The sequence below is a fragment of the Arachis hypogaea genome, chromosome 15 (assembly GCF_003086295.3).
Source record: "Arachis hypogaea cultivar Tifrunner chromosome 15, arahy.Tifrunner.gnm2.J5K5, whole genome shotgun sequence".
Lineage (NCBI taxonomy): Eukaryota > Viridiplantae > Streptophyta > Magnoliopsida > Fabales > Fabaceae > Arachis > Arachis hypogaea.
The window spans coordinates 34,713,203-34,734,679 of record NC_092050.1 but is presented as its reverse complement, the minus strand read 5'-3'; the positions used below and the strand labels follow the sequence as shown (position 1 = coordinate 34,734,679).

Here is a 21,477-nt window from a genome sequence, read left to right as displayed (position 1 = left end):
TGCCGGGGAACCTGGAAGTCATCCCATCATTATGCGGACGACATTGACAACGATCACAACTCTAATTTGGAAAACAGGATGCCGCACAAGAACGCGGACACCACACCCAAAGACACCTCTCAGCAAAATAGAGAAAAGCATTCTCCAAATATAGAAATTTTAGAAGCCCTCCGAGAACAACAAAATCGGCTTAAGCAGCTCGAACAGGAAGCCGAATTCCAGCGTGAAGCCGAAAGAAGCATATGAAGAGAAACTAGGCAACGTCGAGAGTTAGAGGACAAGCTCCTAAAACTCGAAGCCGAGTTAAAAACCAAAACCATCCAACCCGTACACGAGGACAACTCCCCCAAAGATTTGGCCTTTGATGGCGACGCAATGGCAGCGAGCTGGACGCGGCTGGCGGAGGCGCGACGGGACACGAATGGCGAACTCCAGGCCGGCGGTGACGAGGCGTGGCTCTCTCTCTCCTTGCGTGATGGCTTGGCGTAGACAACTCCCTCCTCCCTCCTTCCTCCTCCCTTCTCTTCTCGCGGTCTCCCCTCTTCTCTCTTTCCCTTTTCTCTTTCCCTTTTCTTTCTTTTTCTGTTGAATTTGGGTGTGTGCTGTGAGAAAGAGGGTATGAGGTGAGTGAGGGTGTGTGCGGCAGTGAGAGGTGAGTGAGTGTGGGGCTAGGGTTAGAGAAGGAAGAAATATACTTAGGGGTGGATCCCACGTCTTATCTATTTTTTTTTTCTAGTTATTACAATATTCCACGATCATTCTTTAACGATGAAGAAGAAAATGAACTAGTGTCAGTTGAAGAGATGGAAGAGCTCCCATTTAACATAAAGTTTTAGACATAAACAGTTAAAAATATTTATGCAAATGCTTATGAAGGCAACACGTTGGAACTTGTATGCAATGAGAACCAAGTCATCTTTAAAGTCAAATTTACAAATTTTGGTCAACTATAAGGTCAATTAGAATCATTTAAAAAATTTCAATGTGAAGCTCCTAATACTTTGTAATATTTGTAGAAGAAATATTTTGGCAAATCCAGTGTTCTGTTCATATTTCTTAGAAAGTTTTGGGATTCAATAGTTATAATATTGCATAAAAAAGCCTCATCCTTGAAGTTGTTTGTGATACCACAGTTAACAATTATGCCAAAAAAATTTTTTTTCTTAATTTAAAAATATTTTTCTAAGTTTTAACTGTTCACTGGTAACGACATCCTCGGCACCTCCAGATGGTAGGGGACGCTCGGAGATTGGCACAACCACAATAGGAGAAGTAGAAGGAATAGTTTTACTATGTGGCTGAGGGTCGGGAGTTATCGAGCTTTTCCCTCCCGATGCCTTTGGATCGGGCGCAGGAGCCACGTCTTCATCGTCGGGAGTAGGAATGATCTTCCCATCTATTACCACGTTGTTCGGGCTGACAAGCGAAAGGCCCACCTTGGGACCTAACACTTGAAACTGAACTTTAAGGTTGGCCACCATCTCATCCATCCCTTTGACAACAGACTCCTCAAGCTCCGCACACCTATCTCGAGATTTGGTAAGCTCGTCCACCAAGTCAAGCCTCTCCCCAAAGACCCTAGTGTAACTCTCCTCTGCTTTCTTCCTCAAACCTTCCGCCATAGCCAGAGCAGCCTCCGACTGCTTTAGCTGAGCACGGACCTTACTCAACTCAGAGGACAGAGATTCCTTCTCTTGCTCTAACTCCCCCTTTGACTCCTTCAAAGTGGCCCCTTAGACCTTTAGGGCGGCCGCCAAACTCTGAGTCGTGCTGAGAGGAGTCTTCTCCAACTCTTTTGCTAAGGTCGTACATATACCCGTAGCTCGGATGTCACCCCAGGCGAGGAGTTAGAGGTGGCTCTGAATAGCAGTATCGTCCATACTAATAAAACTATGAGGGAGAATATCCTTCTCACTCCAAGTAAGGGCGTCAAAACTAATGAGCGGATAATTTATACGCTTTTTGGCATTGTTTTTAGTATGTTTTTAGTAGGATCTAGTTACTTTTAGGGATGTTTTCATTAGTTTTTATGTTAAATTCACATTTCTGGACTTTACTATGAGTTTCTGTGTTTTTCTGTGATTTCAGGTATTTTCTGGCTGAAATTGAGGGACTTGAGCAAAAATCAGATTCAGAGGTTGAAGAAGGACTGCTGATACTGTTGGATTCTGACCTCCCTGCACTCAAAATGGATTTTCTGGAGCTACAGAACTCAAAATGGCGCGCTTCCAATTGCGTTGGAAAGTAGACATCCAGGGCTTTCCAGAAATATATAATAGTCCATACTTTGCTCAAGTTTAGATGACGCAAACTGGCATTCAACGCCAGCTCTCTGCCCAATTCTGGCGTCCAGCGCCAGAAACAAGCTACAAAGTGGAGTTCAACGCCCAAACTGGCACAAAAGCTGGCGTTCAACTCCAAGAAGGACCTCTACACGTACAACACTCAAGCTCAGCCCAAGCACACACCAAGTGGGCCCCAGAAGTGGATTTATGCATCAATTACTTACTTCTGTAAACCCTAGTAGTTAGTTTATTATAAATAGGACTTCTTACTATTGTATTAGACATCTTTGAACATCTGGGAACATCTTTGGACGCCTGGTTCTTAGATCATGGGGGCTGGCCATCTCGGCCATGCCTGGACCTTTCACTTATGTATTTTCAAACGGTAGAGTTTCTACACTCCATAGATTAAGGTGTGGAGCTCTGCTGTTCCTCAAAGATTAATGCAAAGTACTACTGTTTTCTATTCAATTCATCTTATTTCGCTTCTAAGATATTCATTCGCACTTCAACCTGAATGTGATGAACGTGACAATCATCATCATTCCTTATGAACGCGTGCCTGACAACCACTTCCGTTCTACCTTAGATTGAATGAGTATCTCTTAGATCTCTTAATCAGAATCTTCGTGGTATAAGCTAGAATGATGGCGGCATTCAAGAGAATCCGGAAAGTCTAAACCTTGTCTGTGGTATTCTGAGTAGGATTCAATGATTGAATGACTGTGACGAGCTTCAAACTCGCGAGTGCTGGGCGTAATGACAGACGCAAAAGGAGGGTGAATCCTATTCTAGCATGATCGGGAACCTCAGATGATTAGCCGTGCCGTGACAGGGCATCTTGGACCATTTTCACAAGAGGAGGGGATGTAGCCACTAACAACGGTGATGCCCTTGCATAAAGCCAGCCATGGAAAGGAGTAAGACTGATTGGATGAAGACAGCAGGAAAGCGGAGGTTCAGAGGAACGAATGCATCTCCATACGCTTATCTGAAATTCTCACCAGTGATTTACATAAGTATTTCTATCCCTATTTTCTGTTTAATTAGTATTAATTTCGAAAACCCCATCACTATTTTATATCCGCCTGACTAAGATTTACAAGGTTACCATAGCTTGCTTCATACCAACAATCTCCGTGGGATTCGACCCTTACTCACGTAAGGTATTATTTGGACGACCCAGTGCACTTGCTGGTTAGTTGTATCGAAGTTGTGACAAATTATGAATTGAGATTAGAGCACCAAGTTTTTGGAACCATTACCAGAGATCACAATTTCATGCACCAAAAATCCTGCTCGTATATGCTTCCCGAGTCAGAAGGACGACGCTTCTTGGAAGCTGGCTCTCCCCCTGAAGGTGGAGGTCGGGATTTTGGATTGACCAAGCTGCCAGAAGCAGAGGCTGGTTGGACAACCAGATCGGGCACGACTTTTAGAGGCTCTGGGGCACCTGTATCCGATTTCGAAGGGGAACCTGACCCACCGGCTTCACCACCCTCTTTCAACTGCAAACTCCGTGCCACCACGTTCTTTGTTGTAGACCTCAGTGTCTTCATAGCAGCCAACTTGGGGGCCATCTTATCTGCACAAAAGGCAAAACACAGTCCGGATCTTAAAAAAGGAATGATGGGATCATCATTCTCATCAAGAAAAAAAGGTCAGACATCGTCATATATAGCTAAGACCTTTCTACCCTGAATAGCACAAAAAGAAAGCCAGCTCAATTTTCTAGAGCCAAAGGACTTGGTAAGAACAAAAAGGTAAAAGAAAACCTTAAGAGAAGGACGGACATCAAGCTCCTGACAAAGGAGTTGGTATATCTTCAAAAAGCCCTAGGAATTAGGATGCAACTGAGTAGGAGCCACCTTACAAACTTTAAGAACTTCACACTCAAACTCAATAAAAGGGAGGTGATCCCCAATTTCACAAAAAAGCAATCATAGACATACATGAAGTGACGTTCTGACCTATCAAGTCGGAGAAAACAAACACTCTCCTCGGGAATGGCCACTACAATCTCGTACTTTCGCTCATCCTCTCGGTTCTCATACAACCTATGATGTCTACGAAAGGACTCAGCGTACTCATGATCAATAACAGGCACAGGAGTAAGGATAGAAGAATCTACCCAGGTCAACCCGAATGGAACCCTAGTAGACATGTGAATTACTGACCGAGACATACATGCTACACCTACAAATTCAAAGAGAAAAGAAAAGTCGTCACAAACAACTTGGACAAATCACAAGTCGAGTCACCATCAACAAAAATCACAAAACCCTAACTAGTAAAAGCACATAAAACACCTAAACAAAAATGGTGTCCCCTTCAAAAAGCGAAGACGACCCCATTTTTGAGAGACAGCATAGCATACGGATACCCTCCAAAATGGCACACACAACATGCAAATACCTCCAGAAAAATAGCATATGAATACCCCTTGACCCACAAAACCAACAAAAAGGAGAACAAAACAAAACACATTACCCAGGAAATAGAAAACCAGAGAAAACAAACAGCCACAAAAAAAGAAAGGAGCAAAACACCAACCTGAGAACGAAAGATCAAGAAGCGAACACCACAGAAGAGCACCAACAGGACAAGCGGTCCAAACACCCTCATCGAACGCAAAGAAACGAAGTGAAATCCAAAGATTTGAGTAGTAGTTACGGAAGGGAAGTAGAAAAGCAACAGTCACAAAGAAGAAAGCAGAAACAAAAAATGAAAAAGAAGAAAGTTAGAAACATATTTATAAGATGTTAGGGGCATTACGGTAAAATCACCTCCCTAATAAACGCTCGTAGATTCCAAGGGAACCGTTCCCGTCACATGTGCCCTAGGAGCAATTCAAAATTCTCGAGCCACGTCGGGTCAAGGTCAGGACCGCAAATGCCTGAGTCCAACTTAGTAAAAGATCGGATTCGAGTAGGAGCACTGTTCATATCCAAGTCAAAGAAGCTCGGTTCGAACACTCTCCACCTCCTCAAAGGTTGGGCACTACGAAAGGGAGGTGAATCTTACCTACCCTAGATAAAAGATCACTAAAGATATCCCCATATATCTAGAAGGAAGATCTTAACAAATCCGTAGAAAAGGGGAACAGTTACCCACTAACAAAAGATAGAACTACCCCAAAAGGAGGTAATCTACCCCGCTATAAATACACTGACACCTCTCAGGTATATCTATAACCCAATCTACTATAAACCTGCTTAAAACCTTTGCTGATTTAGACATCGGAGTCTCTTACAAGTACTACCCCCACCTCCTTACGAGGAACTCGGACGGCGGCACCTCGATACCAGTTCAGGTCGGACGTTGTCCTATAAAGAGTTTAGACCTCATGTCCAGACCCAAACGCAACCCAGTTTCAAATAACCCTCCGAACAATTACCATATCATAATGATGAACTCATTTCTTTATTTATTCGATCTCTTTCTTCTTGGCCAAGGTTTTAATTTAGTCATTACTATTAACTAATACTAGAGAATTAGTTGATCGTAATCATACCTAGCATTGTTTCGTACACCATGCAGTACGTGAGTCTTCACTCTGTTTGAATATATACCTCATCCATGTGTACATGAAGAATACACTCGGAACTAAAGAATTACAATTCACGAAGATTACCTTCTCTCCTATCTGTTCTTCTCTCTTTCCTTTCTTGCTACTCAAGACTCTGAGATAGTATTGTTCTATGTCTTACATTTTCAACTGATTTTATGGGGAGTAATGCTATGGAGAGCATGATTTTAATTACTAGGACCTAAAGAAGGAAGTCACACAAAATATATAAAAAGTTGGAATCTTAATATAAAGCTTTGAGTCAGAGAAGTTCACCAGATGAAAAAGATGCCTTTATCCTTTATTAGTATTTTTTATAAGAATTCTTGTTGGTGAGTTATTGTTTTATATAGGCTTTCTGTTTGTCTTGATAGCGAGTTCATAAGGATGTTTTTTTTTTTTTTTTGGTCAGGTAGTTCATAAGGATGTTTGTGTTTGCTTTGTTTGGTTAAGGGGTGATTACTTTTGATTGTAGCGTATTGTTAGTTTTGCGTGTCTTTTATAAGTTATTGTTATTGTTTTGTAGGCTTGACTATTTCTGAATAGTGGAGATCTTGAACCCTTCTCTCATTTGTGGTCGAAAATTTTAACTAACTCAAAAAAAAAAAAAAAAAAAAACTACCATACTGTACTCATCAAATGTAATAACATAATTCTCGCCCATAATGTTGGTTAATTTAATATAATCTTTATAATATCTCTTGTAATGTATTTATCAAATTTCATGAGACAATACTATTTGTTTACAAAATAATAAGCGGAAATGGAAATAAGTAAAGCAAAGTATTATAGAATTAAAATTCAGCAAGGCTGGATCTAACTATCTAATAGTAGAAGTGACTGGTGGTGATAGCAACCTCAATAAATCTCCAAGTTCTATGATTACAAGTGGGTGAAAAAGTTTCCTAAAATACATTTAAAGTATGAAATACATATTGTGTTTATTCATGATATAACTACTATTATTAAATAAGATATGAATTTAATTTAACTGATGCGAGACAAATCAATTTTAAAGGGTCTATTCATAACATTATTAAATATAAGATATAGGACCCTGGCCTACCCAACATTTTATAGCTTTTTTGCTTTGGGTATCCATAATGATCCATTTTTCCACCACTTCGTTTGTTACACTTTTATCTGTCTCTGTCCGCTTTGATAGGAAGAGAGTTGTGGCCTGTGAAAGAGGGATTTAAAAGAGGAAAAAAAGGAATGGAATTTATTGCATTTTTTTTTATTTGGAAAAAGGAACTGTTGTGTTTATTCATTTATCATTGGGTGGACATCTTACTATTTGTGAGGGACAAGAGTGATAATGATCCTATCATAGAATAGAAGACAGCATAAATAGATAATGATCATCATGTGTCATGATCAACTTTTGCAAGGAAAATCAAATTATTACTATTATGGTTCAATTTCCACACAAAGAAACATCATCAAATTTCCTTAGAAATGAGCAAGAACATATATTATGGTACTTGTACTTTTTACAAAAGCTGTGAAAAGTTATTGACGCTGGTAGGTTAGTTTATATGTCGTTGACAAGTGTTTTTTTTTTTTTTTTTTGAATAAATTATTATTTCTACCCACAAAAAAATTTATAAGATGCTGACAAATTCACTAATAAAAAAATGAAATTGACTTTATATTTATTAAAAATTAATTTTTTCTGATAGAACTACCCGAAAATTAAAAAATATTTAAAATTCTTAAATTATTCTCTAATCTAACCTAATTTTAAATTCAAATGTTATTTTACAACACCACCACTCCAATCCCAAACTCAATCACTTTCTAAATCCTTATTCACCACCACTCGTCTCCAACTACCTCCATCAATGCTGTCATCACTCCGCCACCTCCTTCTTCTTACTACCACTATCATACTATTTTATCTCCTTCTAACTACTGCTAACGAGCCAATTCTTTTTCTCATATGGGAATAAATTATAAACCTCTTTTACTTCATTTGAAAAAAAAATTACAAACTCCCTTTTCAACAAATGCATAAACATTCTGATGTTGCAGCCTACCTAATTTTTTTTCTCACGACAATAACTATTATCGAAAGTTTATCATGGAAGAAGACAATAAAACAGAAAGTGTGAGAGAAAAAATTAGATTGAGGTAAAGGGAAGAGAATAGGGTGACAACATAAGGTATCACAGTCGTTGTTACTGCTGTTAAAAGATCCACAAGAGAGAAAGAGAGAAAAACTAAACAGGAAAAAAAGGAGAAAAAGAGGGAAGACACGATGGTGAGGAGTAAGAATGGAGACGATAGAGGAAGTCAATACCGCCATGGCTGAGAGAGAGAGAGATGACTCTATACAGTAAAAAGGAGGAAACACATGGTGGAGGAGCTACTATCGGGAGTTAGATGAGTCACCACCATATCCACTATTTAAGTATTATTGTTTTTTATTTTTTTCTCTTTCTCTATTTTGATTTTGCAAGTGAAATTTTAGGAAAAAAATTAGCTTTAAAATTTGGAAATAATATAACGTTGAAGAATTAAATTTTTAGTATTGGTGATGATGAATTTAGAGAGAAAAAGAAAAATATTAGTCTTAGAAATTTTAGAATTGTCTAAATATGAGTTATTGGTGTAGTGGTAGCGGCGACAGTTGTGATGGTGGTGATGGCAACGATGACAATAGTGGTAGTTAGGGATAAATTTTAAATGATGATGGATTTGGGTGGTGATGATAAACGGTTGAAAATTTAGAAGGTGGTGACAAAAGGGTTAGAGGTGGGTTAGGATGAGTAAGGAGGCAGTCTAGGAATTTTAAATAATTTTTTAAAATTTAGATAGTTTTGTCAGTAAAAATCTATCTTTTATAAGTATGTATAAAATTAATTTTGTTTTTCCGTAGGTAGATTTATCAATATTTTGAACATTCATGAGTATAAATGATAGTTTACTTTATTTAAAGGATAAAGTATATTTTTTGTCCCTAAAATTTGACAAAAGTTTTAAAAATACCTCTAAGTTTTATTTTGTCCCAAAAGTTTTCGATTTGCATCAAATATATCCTTGACGGCTAATTTTTCAAAAATTTAAGACCAATTCAACAAAAATTTCATAAGAACAATCCTCAACACAAGCAAATCAAGCATCATTTTCATGCATTATTGTTAGATTGGTCTTAAATTTTTTGAAAATTTAGCCATCGAAAATATATTTGATACAAATAAAAAACTTGTGGGACAAAATTAAAACAAAATAAAACTTAGAGATATTTTTAAAATTTTTGTCAAATTTCAAAGATAAAAAATATACTTTATCCTTATTTAAATAAAACTTCAGAAATAAATAACATTAAAATAACTATATATTCTTATATTATGTTAATATTATTAACTTAAATTGAAGTAGTAGTTAATGGCGTTCATACAAAAACTTTAAATATTAAAATAATAAGAAAAACACCTAAAAAAAAGGTTGGGTAGCCTTGTCTTGACGAATATATTATATCAATTATTTTTTATTATAAAAATAAATTTAACTTATGTTCCAAATAAATGAATAAATAATGAAATTGATATTCTGCATCTAAGTGATATATAATTGCATAAGTGATGCGGATTTAACAAACTACAAACTACTGACAAATACATTGAATCGTATCAAACAATACAACAGGAATATGTTATCGTTTCCTCAATAATTAACGGATTAAGTAAGCAGTAGTCAATTGATTATTCTAGTCAGACAATCAAAAATAGGTTTTCAAGAACAAATTGCATAAAAACAGTAAGTTAAACAAAAGCAGAACGTGAATGATTGAAAAAGTAATATGATTCAAAGAGTTAAGGTTTTAGAGATGTTAAAACTTTTGGAAAAATGCTTTTTACTTTCCACTTTGATCTTGCAAAGATGTTTCAATGGCAAATCATAAGTAATCAAATCCCAATTCCTTCGTAATTCAGTCTCTCTCAACCTAATCAACTATCAATCCTTTGATTAATTAATTATGAAAAGAGGTGAAGTTCGTTCACTGATTTAGAAACAACACAATCCTTAAGAACTAAACCTAGTTGATTCAATAATGTCACTTATCAAGTCCAAGTCCAAAAACCTAAGAATCATGAGAAGAAGTTTTCAAACTTAATTCAATTAATTAACTTTTCCAAGATATTAAGAGAATTCAAGTCAGATTTAGAATTGTTTCTCAACATATTCAAATTCTTTGGATCACTACAAGAAAAAGCGTTTTTTTCGACGCAAAAAATCGACAGTTGTTTCTGCCGTTGATAATTTTTGACGGCTTGTTGTCGATGTTACTAAAAAAATAATTAAAAATAAAAGATTAAAATCGACAGCCAGGTCGTCGATTTTTTTATGATACATTAATCTTTTTTCCTTTTATCGTCATATTATCGACACATCAGAAGTCGAAAATAAAATCGACGAATATGGCGTTTATTTTATTATTTAAAATATCGACAACGTTACCGTCGATAAATTTGAACGGTCTAGATCGCTTTCTAAAATGGAATAAACGGTGTAGATTTAATGTATAAAATAGACGCCATATGTGTTATCTTTTTTAAATTAAAATCGACAAATATGCCGTCGATTTTTAAAACTAAAAACACATGTTCCCGCGTCCACCTCTCGCGTCCAAAGTTCAGAAATGCAAACTCCCCCAAATTCTCTCGTTCAACCCACGTCTACCACCACCACCACCTCCTTCTCCGTCTGCCGAAGCTTCCACGGCAGGTTGTGCCCTCGCCAGTGCAACTGCTGGTTCTGGTCCCTCTGGAACCCTTTCTCGCATATCTCACACACGAAACGGTTCGTCGCCATTGGCGACTTTGGTGATAGAGATATTACTTCTGCCTCTGGATCTGCATGCTTCAATTCATCAATTCACATATATATTATAAGGTATTCTTTACTTTCTTGCCTGGTCTTCTTGGTTGACTTCGCTTTCTCTTCACTACTGTTGGAATTGAATTAGGGTTTCAATAACTGAAAGGAGCTGCTGTATATGAAGACATCATTATGATTGACGAAATATGCTTTATTTATTGCTTGGTTTGAATAAGTTAAGCTTGAGATGCATGATACATAATTAGAAGTTGTTTGAATAGCCAAATGTTTTCCCCTTCATTACATGATTTATGAGTTTTGCTGTGAAGCTTGTTTGGTAATTTTTGAGCAAATGTATGATACCACAATTTTAACTTAGTTAATATTCCTCTTATCACTTCAAATGGATAAGTCTTCAATTTTCTTGATCTAATTGGAGATCACAGATCACCAACACCAGATAAGTACATGAGAAGAATATAATAGTGCCTTCTCTTGGTTGCTGTCCACTCATTTAGGGTCAATATAATTGAAACTCTTACTAAATACTACTGGATTGAGGCCATGTCTTCTTATGAGTACTTTGATGGAGGGGAGAGGATAAACCTATGTCCATGTGAAAGTTTAATGACTTTTATATGCTTACAGTTAAATTTATTAATCTAAATTAAATATATCTTGAAACATTTGGCATGTGTTGCATCTATATCTTTAACAGCCACACAAAGAGTTCTCAAAGCTTTAGAGGCAAAATCATTTATGACATCATTAACTTTATTTGCCTGTTCTTCAGGAAGATCAACAGCATATCCATTAGAATAATTAATTTTGTCACACATTCTTAATATTATTTCTGATGCTCCTTTGCAGAAAGCTCTGACCCCTCCATTAAAAAGACTGCAAAAAGATGCTCATTACTTCCTCAGGTATCTCTATTTTCAGCTTCTCTGCACTCTCACTATCTTTGATCTTGGCCTGAATTAGGATAGTCAGCAATATATAAAACTTCAAAGCATTTTATGAACTTAAAAGGAATACAAATTTAGAACAAACACCAATCTAAGGATAAGTTCCACACCTGAGATATCGCTGCTGCGACAAACTCATTTACACGTTCAGGGACATTGTAGTCAAACAAATTGACATCATCCTTCAAGTTAAAAGCCACACATTTTTAAATGAACACTAGTTAGCCCTGAAGAACAATACTTGAGTTAGATTCCTACCTGTATAATTGGAGAATCATCATTTACTTCATAGTAGAAATTAGCAAGAGGTTTATAGTTCTTAGGAAATGCACCTGAAAATATCTATATAAACAACACAATATTAAGGATCAATTAGTAGAAGCATACTTCATAAGCCAAATAAAGGAAAATGTTTAAAAATATTTTTTTCTTTATGCAGCATCAATCAGTGTAAAGCATAACCTACTTGGATTACTTACTTGTTCAGATGAACCAAGGCTCTTAGAGGCCTGAAACAGGTTGATTTCTCTCCCTTTAAGTCTTCAAGTTTAATTAGATGATGGTGTCTTGCTTGAGTTGTAAGAATTAAAGTGAAAAAAAATGCTAAAATATAATGAGAGTGCCTCATATTGGGTTTGTTTAATTAATAAGTAATGAGAAGCAATGGTATAGAAGAAGAAGATAGAAAGCGAAGTTAGTGGGACCTTGAAGTACATGCAGGGTGAGTTACTATATATATAAAAGAGAATGAAAGACATAGTGGATTTATCTGCCAAAGTTTCTTTGATATGCATGTTAGCAATATTTTAATAACTTAAAGGGAATGGGAACCGACAAATAGCTAATAGGAATTAGGGTTGGGCCTTTAATTTGCTTTAAGAGAATGTGGAGTCAGCATATGTCTATTCTCAATGTGAAACCGACACACGAGTGTATACTTGATAATAAACCAGCCAGCCTCCCATAGAAGCATAAAGAGAAATATTTCCATCTCTTCAGGGCTGAAGAGCCTCTATTATTTGTTGAAATTAATCACATGATAGACAAATTTTAAAAATGACAGTTACCTGATTCTTCAGGAAACACTAGTAACAAGATCAAATGAAAACAAAAAGTAGAAAATAAATTGGTGGGGTAATTGTAAAAGCATTGTAAATGGCATAAATTTTGGGGAAAACAAAGAGAGGAGGATCATTGAATTATGTCACTAACATAATTCAACACAATTAAGACAATCACCATCATGAGATTCTATATCCTAGTTTGAAAACTAAAGATTGATACCTTACACTATAGTTTCTACAATTTAGACTATTTTTTAGGCTCATGTTTCAATGTCTTTCTCAGTAATCATGACATCATAGCTAGCTTAAGAATACTAAAAGTGGAATTCAGGTCCCACAAGTTGAAGAAGTGGCTAAATCTTTTGAACTTATGTCTTCTGATGTCTAAAGTCTAAACCATATGCAGTAATAGTGTTCAATATAATATGAAAAAATAATGAAGGCCATCATGCATTGTAGGACATTGTTCCAATTATTGTGACAATAAACTAAGTATGGATAAGAATTCAATTTCCAATATTTACCATCTTAACTAAATAGAGTCACTTAACATGGATTGGATGGAGAGAATTCTATTCTTTTATTTCAGCTAATGAAAAGCAAAAACATGCTTACATTAATTATTAAAGATAAGGAAAAAAATAATAATGCTATATTACTATTTAGAAGCAACTACAAGAGAAACTAACCTTGGAGTCATCAAATAACTTGGAACACAATTGGACCAAAAGGAGTATATTTTGGGATCTCCAATATTGGAAAGATGATTTGGTTCGTCATTGTTTGGATCTAATGCATATTGAGAAGAATGTTTTTGATAACATAATGAATACCGTTATGAATACTGAAAGAACAAAAGAAAATGAAAAGGCAAGGTTAGACATGACTGTACTTTGTAAGCGACCAGATTTGAATTTGGTGCAGGTACGCGAAGGTCATTGGGCAAAGCCTAAGGGCAACTATGTCTTGACACTCCAACAATGAAAAAATGTTTGTAAATAGGTACAAGAGTTGAAAATACCAGATGGATATGTTTCAAATTTACAAAGGTGTGTCGATGTCAAGGGAGGAAAATTGTTTGGGATGAAAACTCATGATTGTCATGTATTTATGGAGTGTTTGCTTCCGTTAGCCTTCAAAGAGTTGCCAGACCACGTGTGGAAACCGTTGACCGAAATAACTCAATATTTTAGGGACCTTTGTTCATCTACTCTTCGGGTTAGTGATCTTGTACAAATAGAAGCTAATATTTTTGTTATTTTGTACAAGTTAGAAAGAATTTTTTCACCTGCCTTTTTCGACGTAATGGAGCATCTATCAGTTCACTTGGCATATGAGACACGTGTTTGTGGACCAGCTCAGTATAGGTGGATGTATCCATTTGAGCATGAAATAGGCACGTATAAGACATCAGTGAAGAATCGGAATAGAGTGGAGGGTTCAATTTGTCAAGCATACCTGGATAGAGAGACATCAAGTTATTGTTATTATTACTTTGAGCCACATGTCATGTCTAAGAGAACAAGGCCGAATCGGAATGATGATGGTGGTGAAAGTTCATCTAAGCCTACCCTTTCTATTTTTGATCAACTGGGTGTACCTGGGGGAGCCAACAAAGACAGATGATTAACTAGTATGGAAATGAAAGCCGCTCACTTACATATCTTGTTGAATTGTCCTGAAGTCGATACATTTAGAAGTCAATACGAGCAGGTCCATGGAAGCAATAATTCTTTATCCAACTTTCCATCATGGTTCCATGAGCATGTAAATTTTTACATGTTGTTGAGTGTATCAAAATATGTCAAAGTAAATCTTATTTTTCTAAATACTATATTTTGTTTGACAAAATCAGGTAAAAAACCCAGTAATGGCATAACTTGTCCTCATTTATTGAGTTTAGCATTTGGGCCAAAAACTAGGGCCACGAGTGTTGGTATGTTCAAGGTCAACGGGTATAGATTTCATACTCCTAAGCATGTATATGGAAAGAAGACAAATAATACAGGCATATATGTTAGAGGTGATGGAGGGAATTAGGGCTGGAAGTGAGCCGAACTGAGCCAAGCTAGACCAAGCTCAAGCTTGGCTCACAAAAATTGAGCTTAGCTCACGGCTTGACTCATTAATAATCGAGCCTATTTCTTAAGCTCAAACTCGGCTCACCGAAAGCTCACGAGCTGGCTCAAATAATAGAAACATAAATACATAATTTATAATTCTATATCAATAAATTATAACTTAAATATTTTATAAAATATTTAAAAAGATCAATTTTATATATTGTTATCTATCATTAAATTATAAATTTTTTATTTATGTCCTACATCAAAATATATGTAAAAACTAAATATAAAATTTTAAATAATTAAGATCATTAATATATATAATTATATAATACTATTTCATATGTATATATATAATATTAAAAGTATAGATTAAATACATATAGGATATGTGTGTGTGTGTGTGTGTGTGTGTGTATATATATATATATATATATAATCGAGTCAGCTCACGAGCTAATGAGCTGAGCTTATCCAAGCTCAAGCTCGGCTCATTTAAATTATGAGCTCAATTCCAAGCTCAAGATTGGCTCACTAGCTCACGAGCTTAGCTTATCGAGCTATTAACGAGTTGAGCTCGAGCTAGCTCATTGGTATGCAAAATTGTTACTCATGTTGTGAATTATTGTTCGAAATTGATTCCCTGGCGATGGCACCAAAAACGGATGCACAGAACCATGGTCTAAACATATCTTCACAACTTCGCAAAACTAACCAGCAAGTGCACTGGGTCGTCCAAGTAATAAACCTTATGTGAGTAAGGGTCGATCCCACGGAGATTGTTGGTATGAAGCAAGCTATGGTCACCTTGTAAATCTCAGTCAGGCGGATATAAAATAGTTATGGAGTTTTTGAAATTAATACTAAAATAAGGATAGAAATACTTATGTAAATCATTGGTGAGAATTTCAGATAAGCGTATGGAGATGCATTCATTCCTCTGAACCTCTACTTTTCTGCTGTCTTCATCCAATCCGTCTTACTTCTTTCTATGGCTGGCTTTATGTAAGGATGTCACCGGTGCCAATGGCTACTTTCAATCCTCTCAGAAAAATGGTCCAAATGCTCTGTCACAGCACGGCTAATCGTCTGGAGGCATCACCCTTGTCGTTGGTTGCATCCTATTCCTCTCTGTGAAAATGGTCCGATGCGCTGTCACTGCATGGCTAATCATCTTGGAGGTTCTCGATCATACTGGAATAGAATTTACTATCCTTTTGCGTCTGTCACTACGCCTAGCACTCGCGAGTTTGGAGTTCGTCACAGTTATTCAATCCCAGAGTCCTACTCGGAATACCACGGACAAGGTTTAGACTTTCCGGACTCTCATGAATGCCGCCATCAATCTAGCTTATACCACGAAGATTCTGATTAAGAGATCTAAGAGATACTCATTCAATCTAATATAGAACGGAAGTGGTTGTCAGGCACACGTTCATAGGGAATAATGATGATTGTCACGTTCATCACATTCAGGTTGAAGTGCGAATGAATATCTTAGAAGCAAAATAAGATGAATTGAATAGAAAACAGTAGTACTTTGCATTAATCTTTGAGGAACAGCAGAGCTCCACACCTTAATCTATGGAGTGCAGAAACTCTACCGTTGAAAATACATAAGTAATGAAGGTCCAGGCACGGCCGAATGGCCAGCCTCCAAACGTGATCAATAGATCAAAAGATAATCCAAAGATGTCTAATACAATAGTAAAAGGTCCTATTTATAATAAACTAGCTACTAGGGTTTACAGAAGTAAGTAATTGATGCATAAATCCACTTCCGGGGCCTACTTGGTGTGTGCTTGGGCTGAGCTTGAAGTCTACACGTGGAGAGGTCATTCTTGGAGTTGAACGCCAGCTTTTGTGCCAGTTTGGGCGTTGAACTCTACTTTGCAACTTGTTTCTGGTGCTAGACGCCAGAATTGGGCAGAGAGCTGGCGTTGAATGCCGGTTTGCGTCGTCTAAACTTGGTCAAAGTATGAACTATTATATATTGCTGGAAAGCCCTAGATGTCTACTTTCCAACGCAATTGGAAGCGCGCCATTTTGAGTTCTGTAGCTCCAGAAAATTCATTTTGAGTGCAGGGAGGTCAGAATCCAACAGCATCAGCAGTCCTTCTTCAACCTCTGAATCTGATTTTTTCTCAAGTCCCTCAATTTCAGCCAGAAAATACCTGAAATCACAGAAAAATACACAAACTCATAGTAAAGTCCAGAAATGTGAATTTAACATAAAAACTAATGAAAACATCCCTAAAAGTAACTAGATTCTACTAAAAACATACTAAAAACAATGCCAAAAAGCGTATAAATTATCCGCTCATCACAACACCAAACTTAAATTGTTGCTTGTCCCCAAGCAACTGAAAATCAAATAGGATACAAAGAAGAGAATATACTATAAATTCCAAACTATCAATGAAACATAGCTCCAATCAGATGAGCGGGACTTGTAGCTTTTTGCCTCTTGAATAGTTTTGGCATCTCACTTTATCCATTGAGGTTCAGAATGATTGGCTTCTATAGGAACTCAGAGTTCAGATAGTGTTATTGACTCTCCTAGTTCAGTATGATGATTCTTGAATACAGCTATTTTATGAGTCTTGGCCGTGGCCCTAAGCACTTTGTTTTCCAGTATTACCACCGGATACATAAATGCCACAGACACATAATTGGGTGAACCTTTTCAGATTGTGACTCAGCTTTGCTAAAGTTCCCAATTAGAGGTGTCTAGGGTTCTTAAGCACACTCTTTTTTTTGCTTTGGACCTTGACTTTAACCGCTCAGTCTCAAGTTTTCACTTGACACCTACACGCCACAAGCACATGGTTAGGGACAGCTTGGTTTAGCCGCTTAGACTAGGATTTTATTCCTTTAGGCCCTCCTATCCACTGATGCTCAAAGCCTTGGGATCCTTTTTATTTGCCCTTGCCTTTTGGTTTTAAGGGTTACTGGCTTTTTGCTCTTGCCTCTTGGTTTTAAGAGCTTTTGGCTTTTTCTGCTTGCTTTTTCTTTTTCTAATTTTTTTTGCCTATTTTATTTTTTTTTTCTGCAAGCTTTGTTCTTTGCTGCTTTTTCTTGCTTCAAGAATCATTTTTATGATTTTTCAGATTATCAAATAACATGTCTCCTAGTCATCATTCTTTCAAGAGCCAACATATTTAACATTCTTAAACAACAACTTCAAAAGACATATGCACTGTTCAAGCATTCATTCAGAAAACAAGAAGCATTGTCACCACATCAATATAATTAAACTAAGTTCAAGGATAAATTCGAAACTCATGTACTTCTTGTTATTTTGAATTAAAACATTTTTCATTTAAAAGAGGTGATGGATTCATAGGACATTCATAACTTTAAGACATAGTTACTAACTACTAATGATCATGTAATGAAGACACAAACATGGATAAGCACTTAACATAGAAAACGAAAAACAGAGAAAGTAAGAACAAGGAATGAGTCCACCTTAGTGATGGGTGCGTTTCTTTCTTGAGGAACCAATGATGTCCTTGAGCTCTTCTATGTCTCTTCCTTGTCTTTGTTGCTCCTCCCTCATTGCTTTTTGATCTTCTCTAATTTCATGAAGGATGATGGAGTGTTCTTGATGTTCCACCCTTAATTGTCCCATGTTGGAACTTAATTCTCCTAGGGAGGTGTTGATTTGCTCCCAAAAATTCTGTGGAGGCAAGTGCATCCCTTGATGTATCTCAGGGATTTCTTGATGATGAGCTTCTTCATGTGCCTGTTGAGATTCATGAATGTGCTCTCTTGTTTGCTCCATCCTTTTCTTAGTGATGGGCTTGTGAGATGAATCTTTCCATCTCCCATGGCTCAGAGGTGGAAGCATTTGTCTTTCCTTTCCTCTTTCTTGAGGTTTCTCTGGCCTTAGGTGCCATTAATGGTAATGGAAAAACAAAAAGCTTATGCTTTTACCACACCAAACTTAGAATATTGCTCGCCCTCGAGCAAGAGAAGAAAGAATAGATGAAGAAGAAGAAGATATGGAGGAGATAGAGGGATGTGTGTATGGGTGTGAGTGGTGAATGGAAAACAGAAGGGATGACCATGAACGGAGAGAGAGAGGGTGAGGTGGGTGGGGATCCTGTGAGATTCACAGATCTTGAGATGATCCTGTGGGGTCCACAGATCCTGAGGTATTCAAGGAATTACAACCTTGCACCAAATTAGGCATGTAAAATGCCCTTGCACACAACTCTGGGCGTTCAGCGCCAGGTTGGTGCCCATTTTGGGCGTTCAACGCCCATTTGTTGCCCATTTCTGGCGTTGAACGCCAGAACCATGCTTGTTCTGGGCGTTCAGCGCCAGCTCTTCTCCAGGGTGCAATTCTGGCGTTCAGCGCCTAGATGCTGCCCATTTTGGGCGTTCAACGCCCAGATACTGCCCATTTTGGGCGTTCAGCACCAGAACCATGCTCTGTTCTGGCGTTGAACGCCAGACAGGTGCTTCCTCCAGGGTGTGATTTTTCTTCCGCTGTTTTTGATTCTGTTTCTAAATTTTTCGTTTATTTTGTGACTCCACATGATCATGAACCTAAGAAAACATGAAAAACAAAAATAAAATTAGATAAATAAACATTGGGTTGCCTCCCAACAAGCGCTTCTTTAATGTCAATAGCTTGACAGTGGGCTCTCATGGAGCCTCACAGATGTGCAGAGCTTTGTTGAGACCTCCCAACACCAAACTTAGAGTTTGGATATGGGGGTTTGACACCAAACTTAGAGTTTGGTTGTGGCCTCCCAACACCAAACTTAGAGTTTGACTGTGGGGGCTTTGGTTGACTCTGCTTTGAGAGAAGCTTTTTCTGCTTCCTCTCCATGGATGCAGAGAGAGATCCTTGAGTTGTAAACACAAGGTTGTCCTTATTTAATTGAAGGATCAATTCTCCTCTGTCCACATCAATCACAGCTCTTGCTGTGGCTAGGAAAGGTCTTCCTAGGATGATGGATTCATCCTCTTCCTTTCCAGTATCCAGGACTATGAAATCAGCAGGGATGTAAAGGCCTTCAACCTTTACTAACACGTCCTCTACTTGTCCATAAGCCTGTTTTCTTGAATTGTCTGCCATCTCTAATGAGATTTTAGCAGCTTGCACCCCATAGATTCCCAGTTTCTCTATTACAGAGAGGGGCATGAGGTTTATTCCTGAACCAAGGTCACACAGAGCCTTAAAGATCATGGTGCCTATGGTACAAGGTATTATGAACTTTCCAGGATCCTGTCTCTTCTGAGGCAATGTCAGTTGATCCAGATCACTTAGTTCATTGGTGAACAAGGGAGGTTCATCTTCCTAAGTTTCAATACCAAATAATTTGGCATTTAGCTTCATGATTGCACCAAGGAACTTGGCAGCTTGCTCTTCAGTAACATCCTCATTCTCTTCAGAAGAGGAATACTTATCAGAGCTCATGAATGGCATAAGGAGGTTCAATGGAATCTCTATGGTCTCTAGATGAGTCTCAGATTCCTTAGGTTCCTTAGAGGGAAGCTCCTTATTGATCACTGGACGTCCCAGGAGGTCTTCCTCCTTGGGATTCACGTCCTTCTCCTCTCTTGTGGGTTCGGCCATGGTAATTAATTCAATGGCCTTGCACTCTCCTTTTAGATTCTCTTCTGTATTGCTTGGGAGAGTACTAGGAGAGATTTCAGTGATCCTTTTACTCAGCTGACCCACTTGTGCTTCCAAATTTCTAATGGAAGACCTTGTTTCATTCATGAAATTCACAGTGGCCTTAGATAGATCAAAGACTAAATTTGCTAAGCTAGATGGATTCTGCTCAGAATTCTCTGTCTGTTGCTGAGTGGATGATGGAAAAGGCTTGCTATTGCTAAACCTGTTTCTTCCACCATTATTAAAGCCTTGTTGAGGCTTTTGATCCTTCCATGAGAGATTTGGGTGATTTCTCCATGATGGATTGTAGGTGTTTCCATATGGTTCACCCATGTATTTTAACTCTGCTATTGCAGGGTTCTCAGGATCATAAGCTTCTTCCTCAGAAGATGCCTCTTGAGTACTGTTGGATGCAGCTTGCATTCCATTCAGACTCGGAGAAATCATATTGACTTGCTGAGTCAATATTTTATTCTGAGCCAATATGGCATTCAGAGTATCAATTTCAAGAACTCCCTTCTTCATAGGCGTCCCATTACTCACAGGATTCCTTTCAGAAGTGTACATAAACTGGTTATTAGCAACCATGTCAATGAGTTCTTGAGCTTCTGCAGGCGTTTTCTTTAGGTGAATGGATCCACCTACAGAAGTATCCAATGACATCTTTGATAGCTCAGATAAACCATCATAGAATATATCCAGGATGGTCCATTCTGAAAGCATGTCAGAAGGACACTTTTTGGTCAGCTGCTTGTATCTTTCCCAAGCTTCATAGAGGGATTCACCTTCTTTCTGTCTGAAGGTTTGAACATCAGCTCTAAGCTTGCTCAGCTTTTGAGGAGGAAAGAACTTGGCTAAGAAAGCCGTGACCAGCTTATCCCAAGAGTTCAGGCTGTCTTTGGATTGAGAGTCCAACCATATTCTAGCTCTGTCTCTTACAGCAAAAGGGAAAAGCATGAGCCTGTAGACTTCAGGATCTACTCCATTAGTCTTAACAGTATCACAGATCTGCAAAAATTCAGTTAAGAACTGAAAAGGATCTTCAGATGGAAGTCCATAAAACTTGC

At 37.6% G+C, this 21,477-nt stretch overlaps 1 non-coding gene across 1 annotated transcript; it reads left to right on the top strand.

Moving 5' to 3' along the window:
- The first annotated feature begins 21,127 nt into the window (after window positions 1–21,127).
- LOC112752807 (small nucleolar RNA R71) lies at window positions 21,128–21,235 on the top strand. The gene has a single exon (XR_003177222.1). It is a non-coding gene; the product is annotated as a small nucleolar RNA R71 (small nucleolar RNA).
- The last annotated feature ends 242 nt before the right edge of the window (window positions 21,236–21,477 follow it).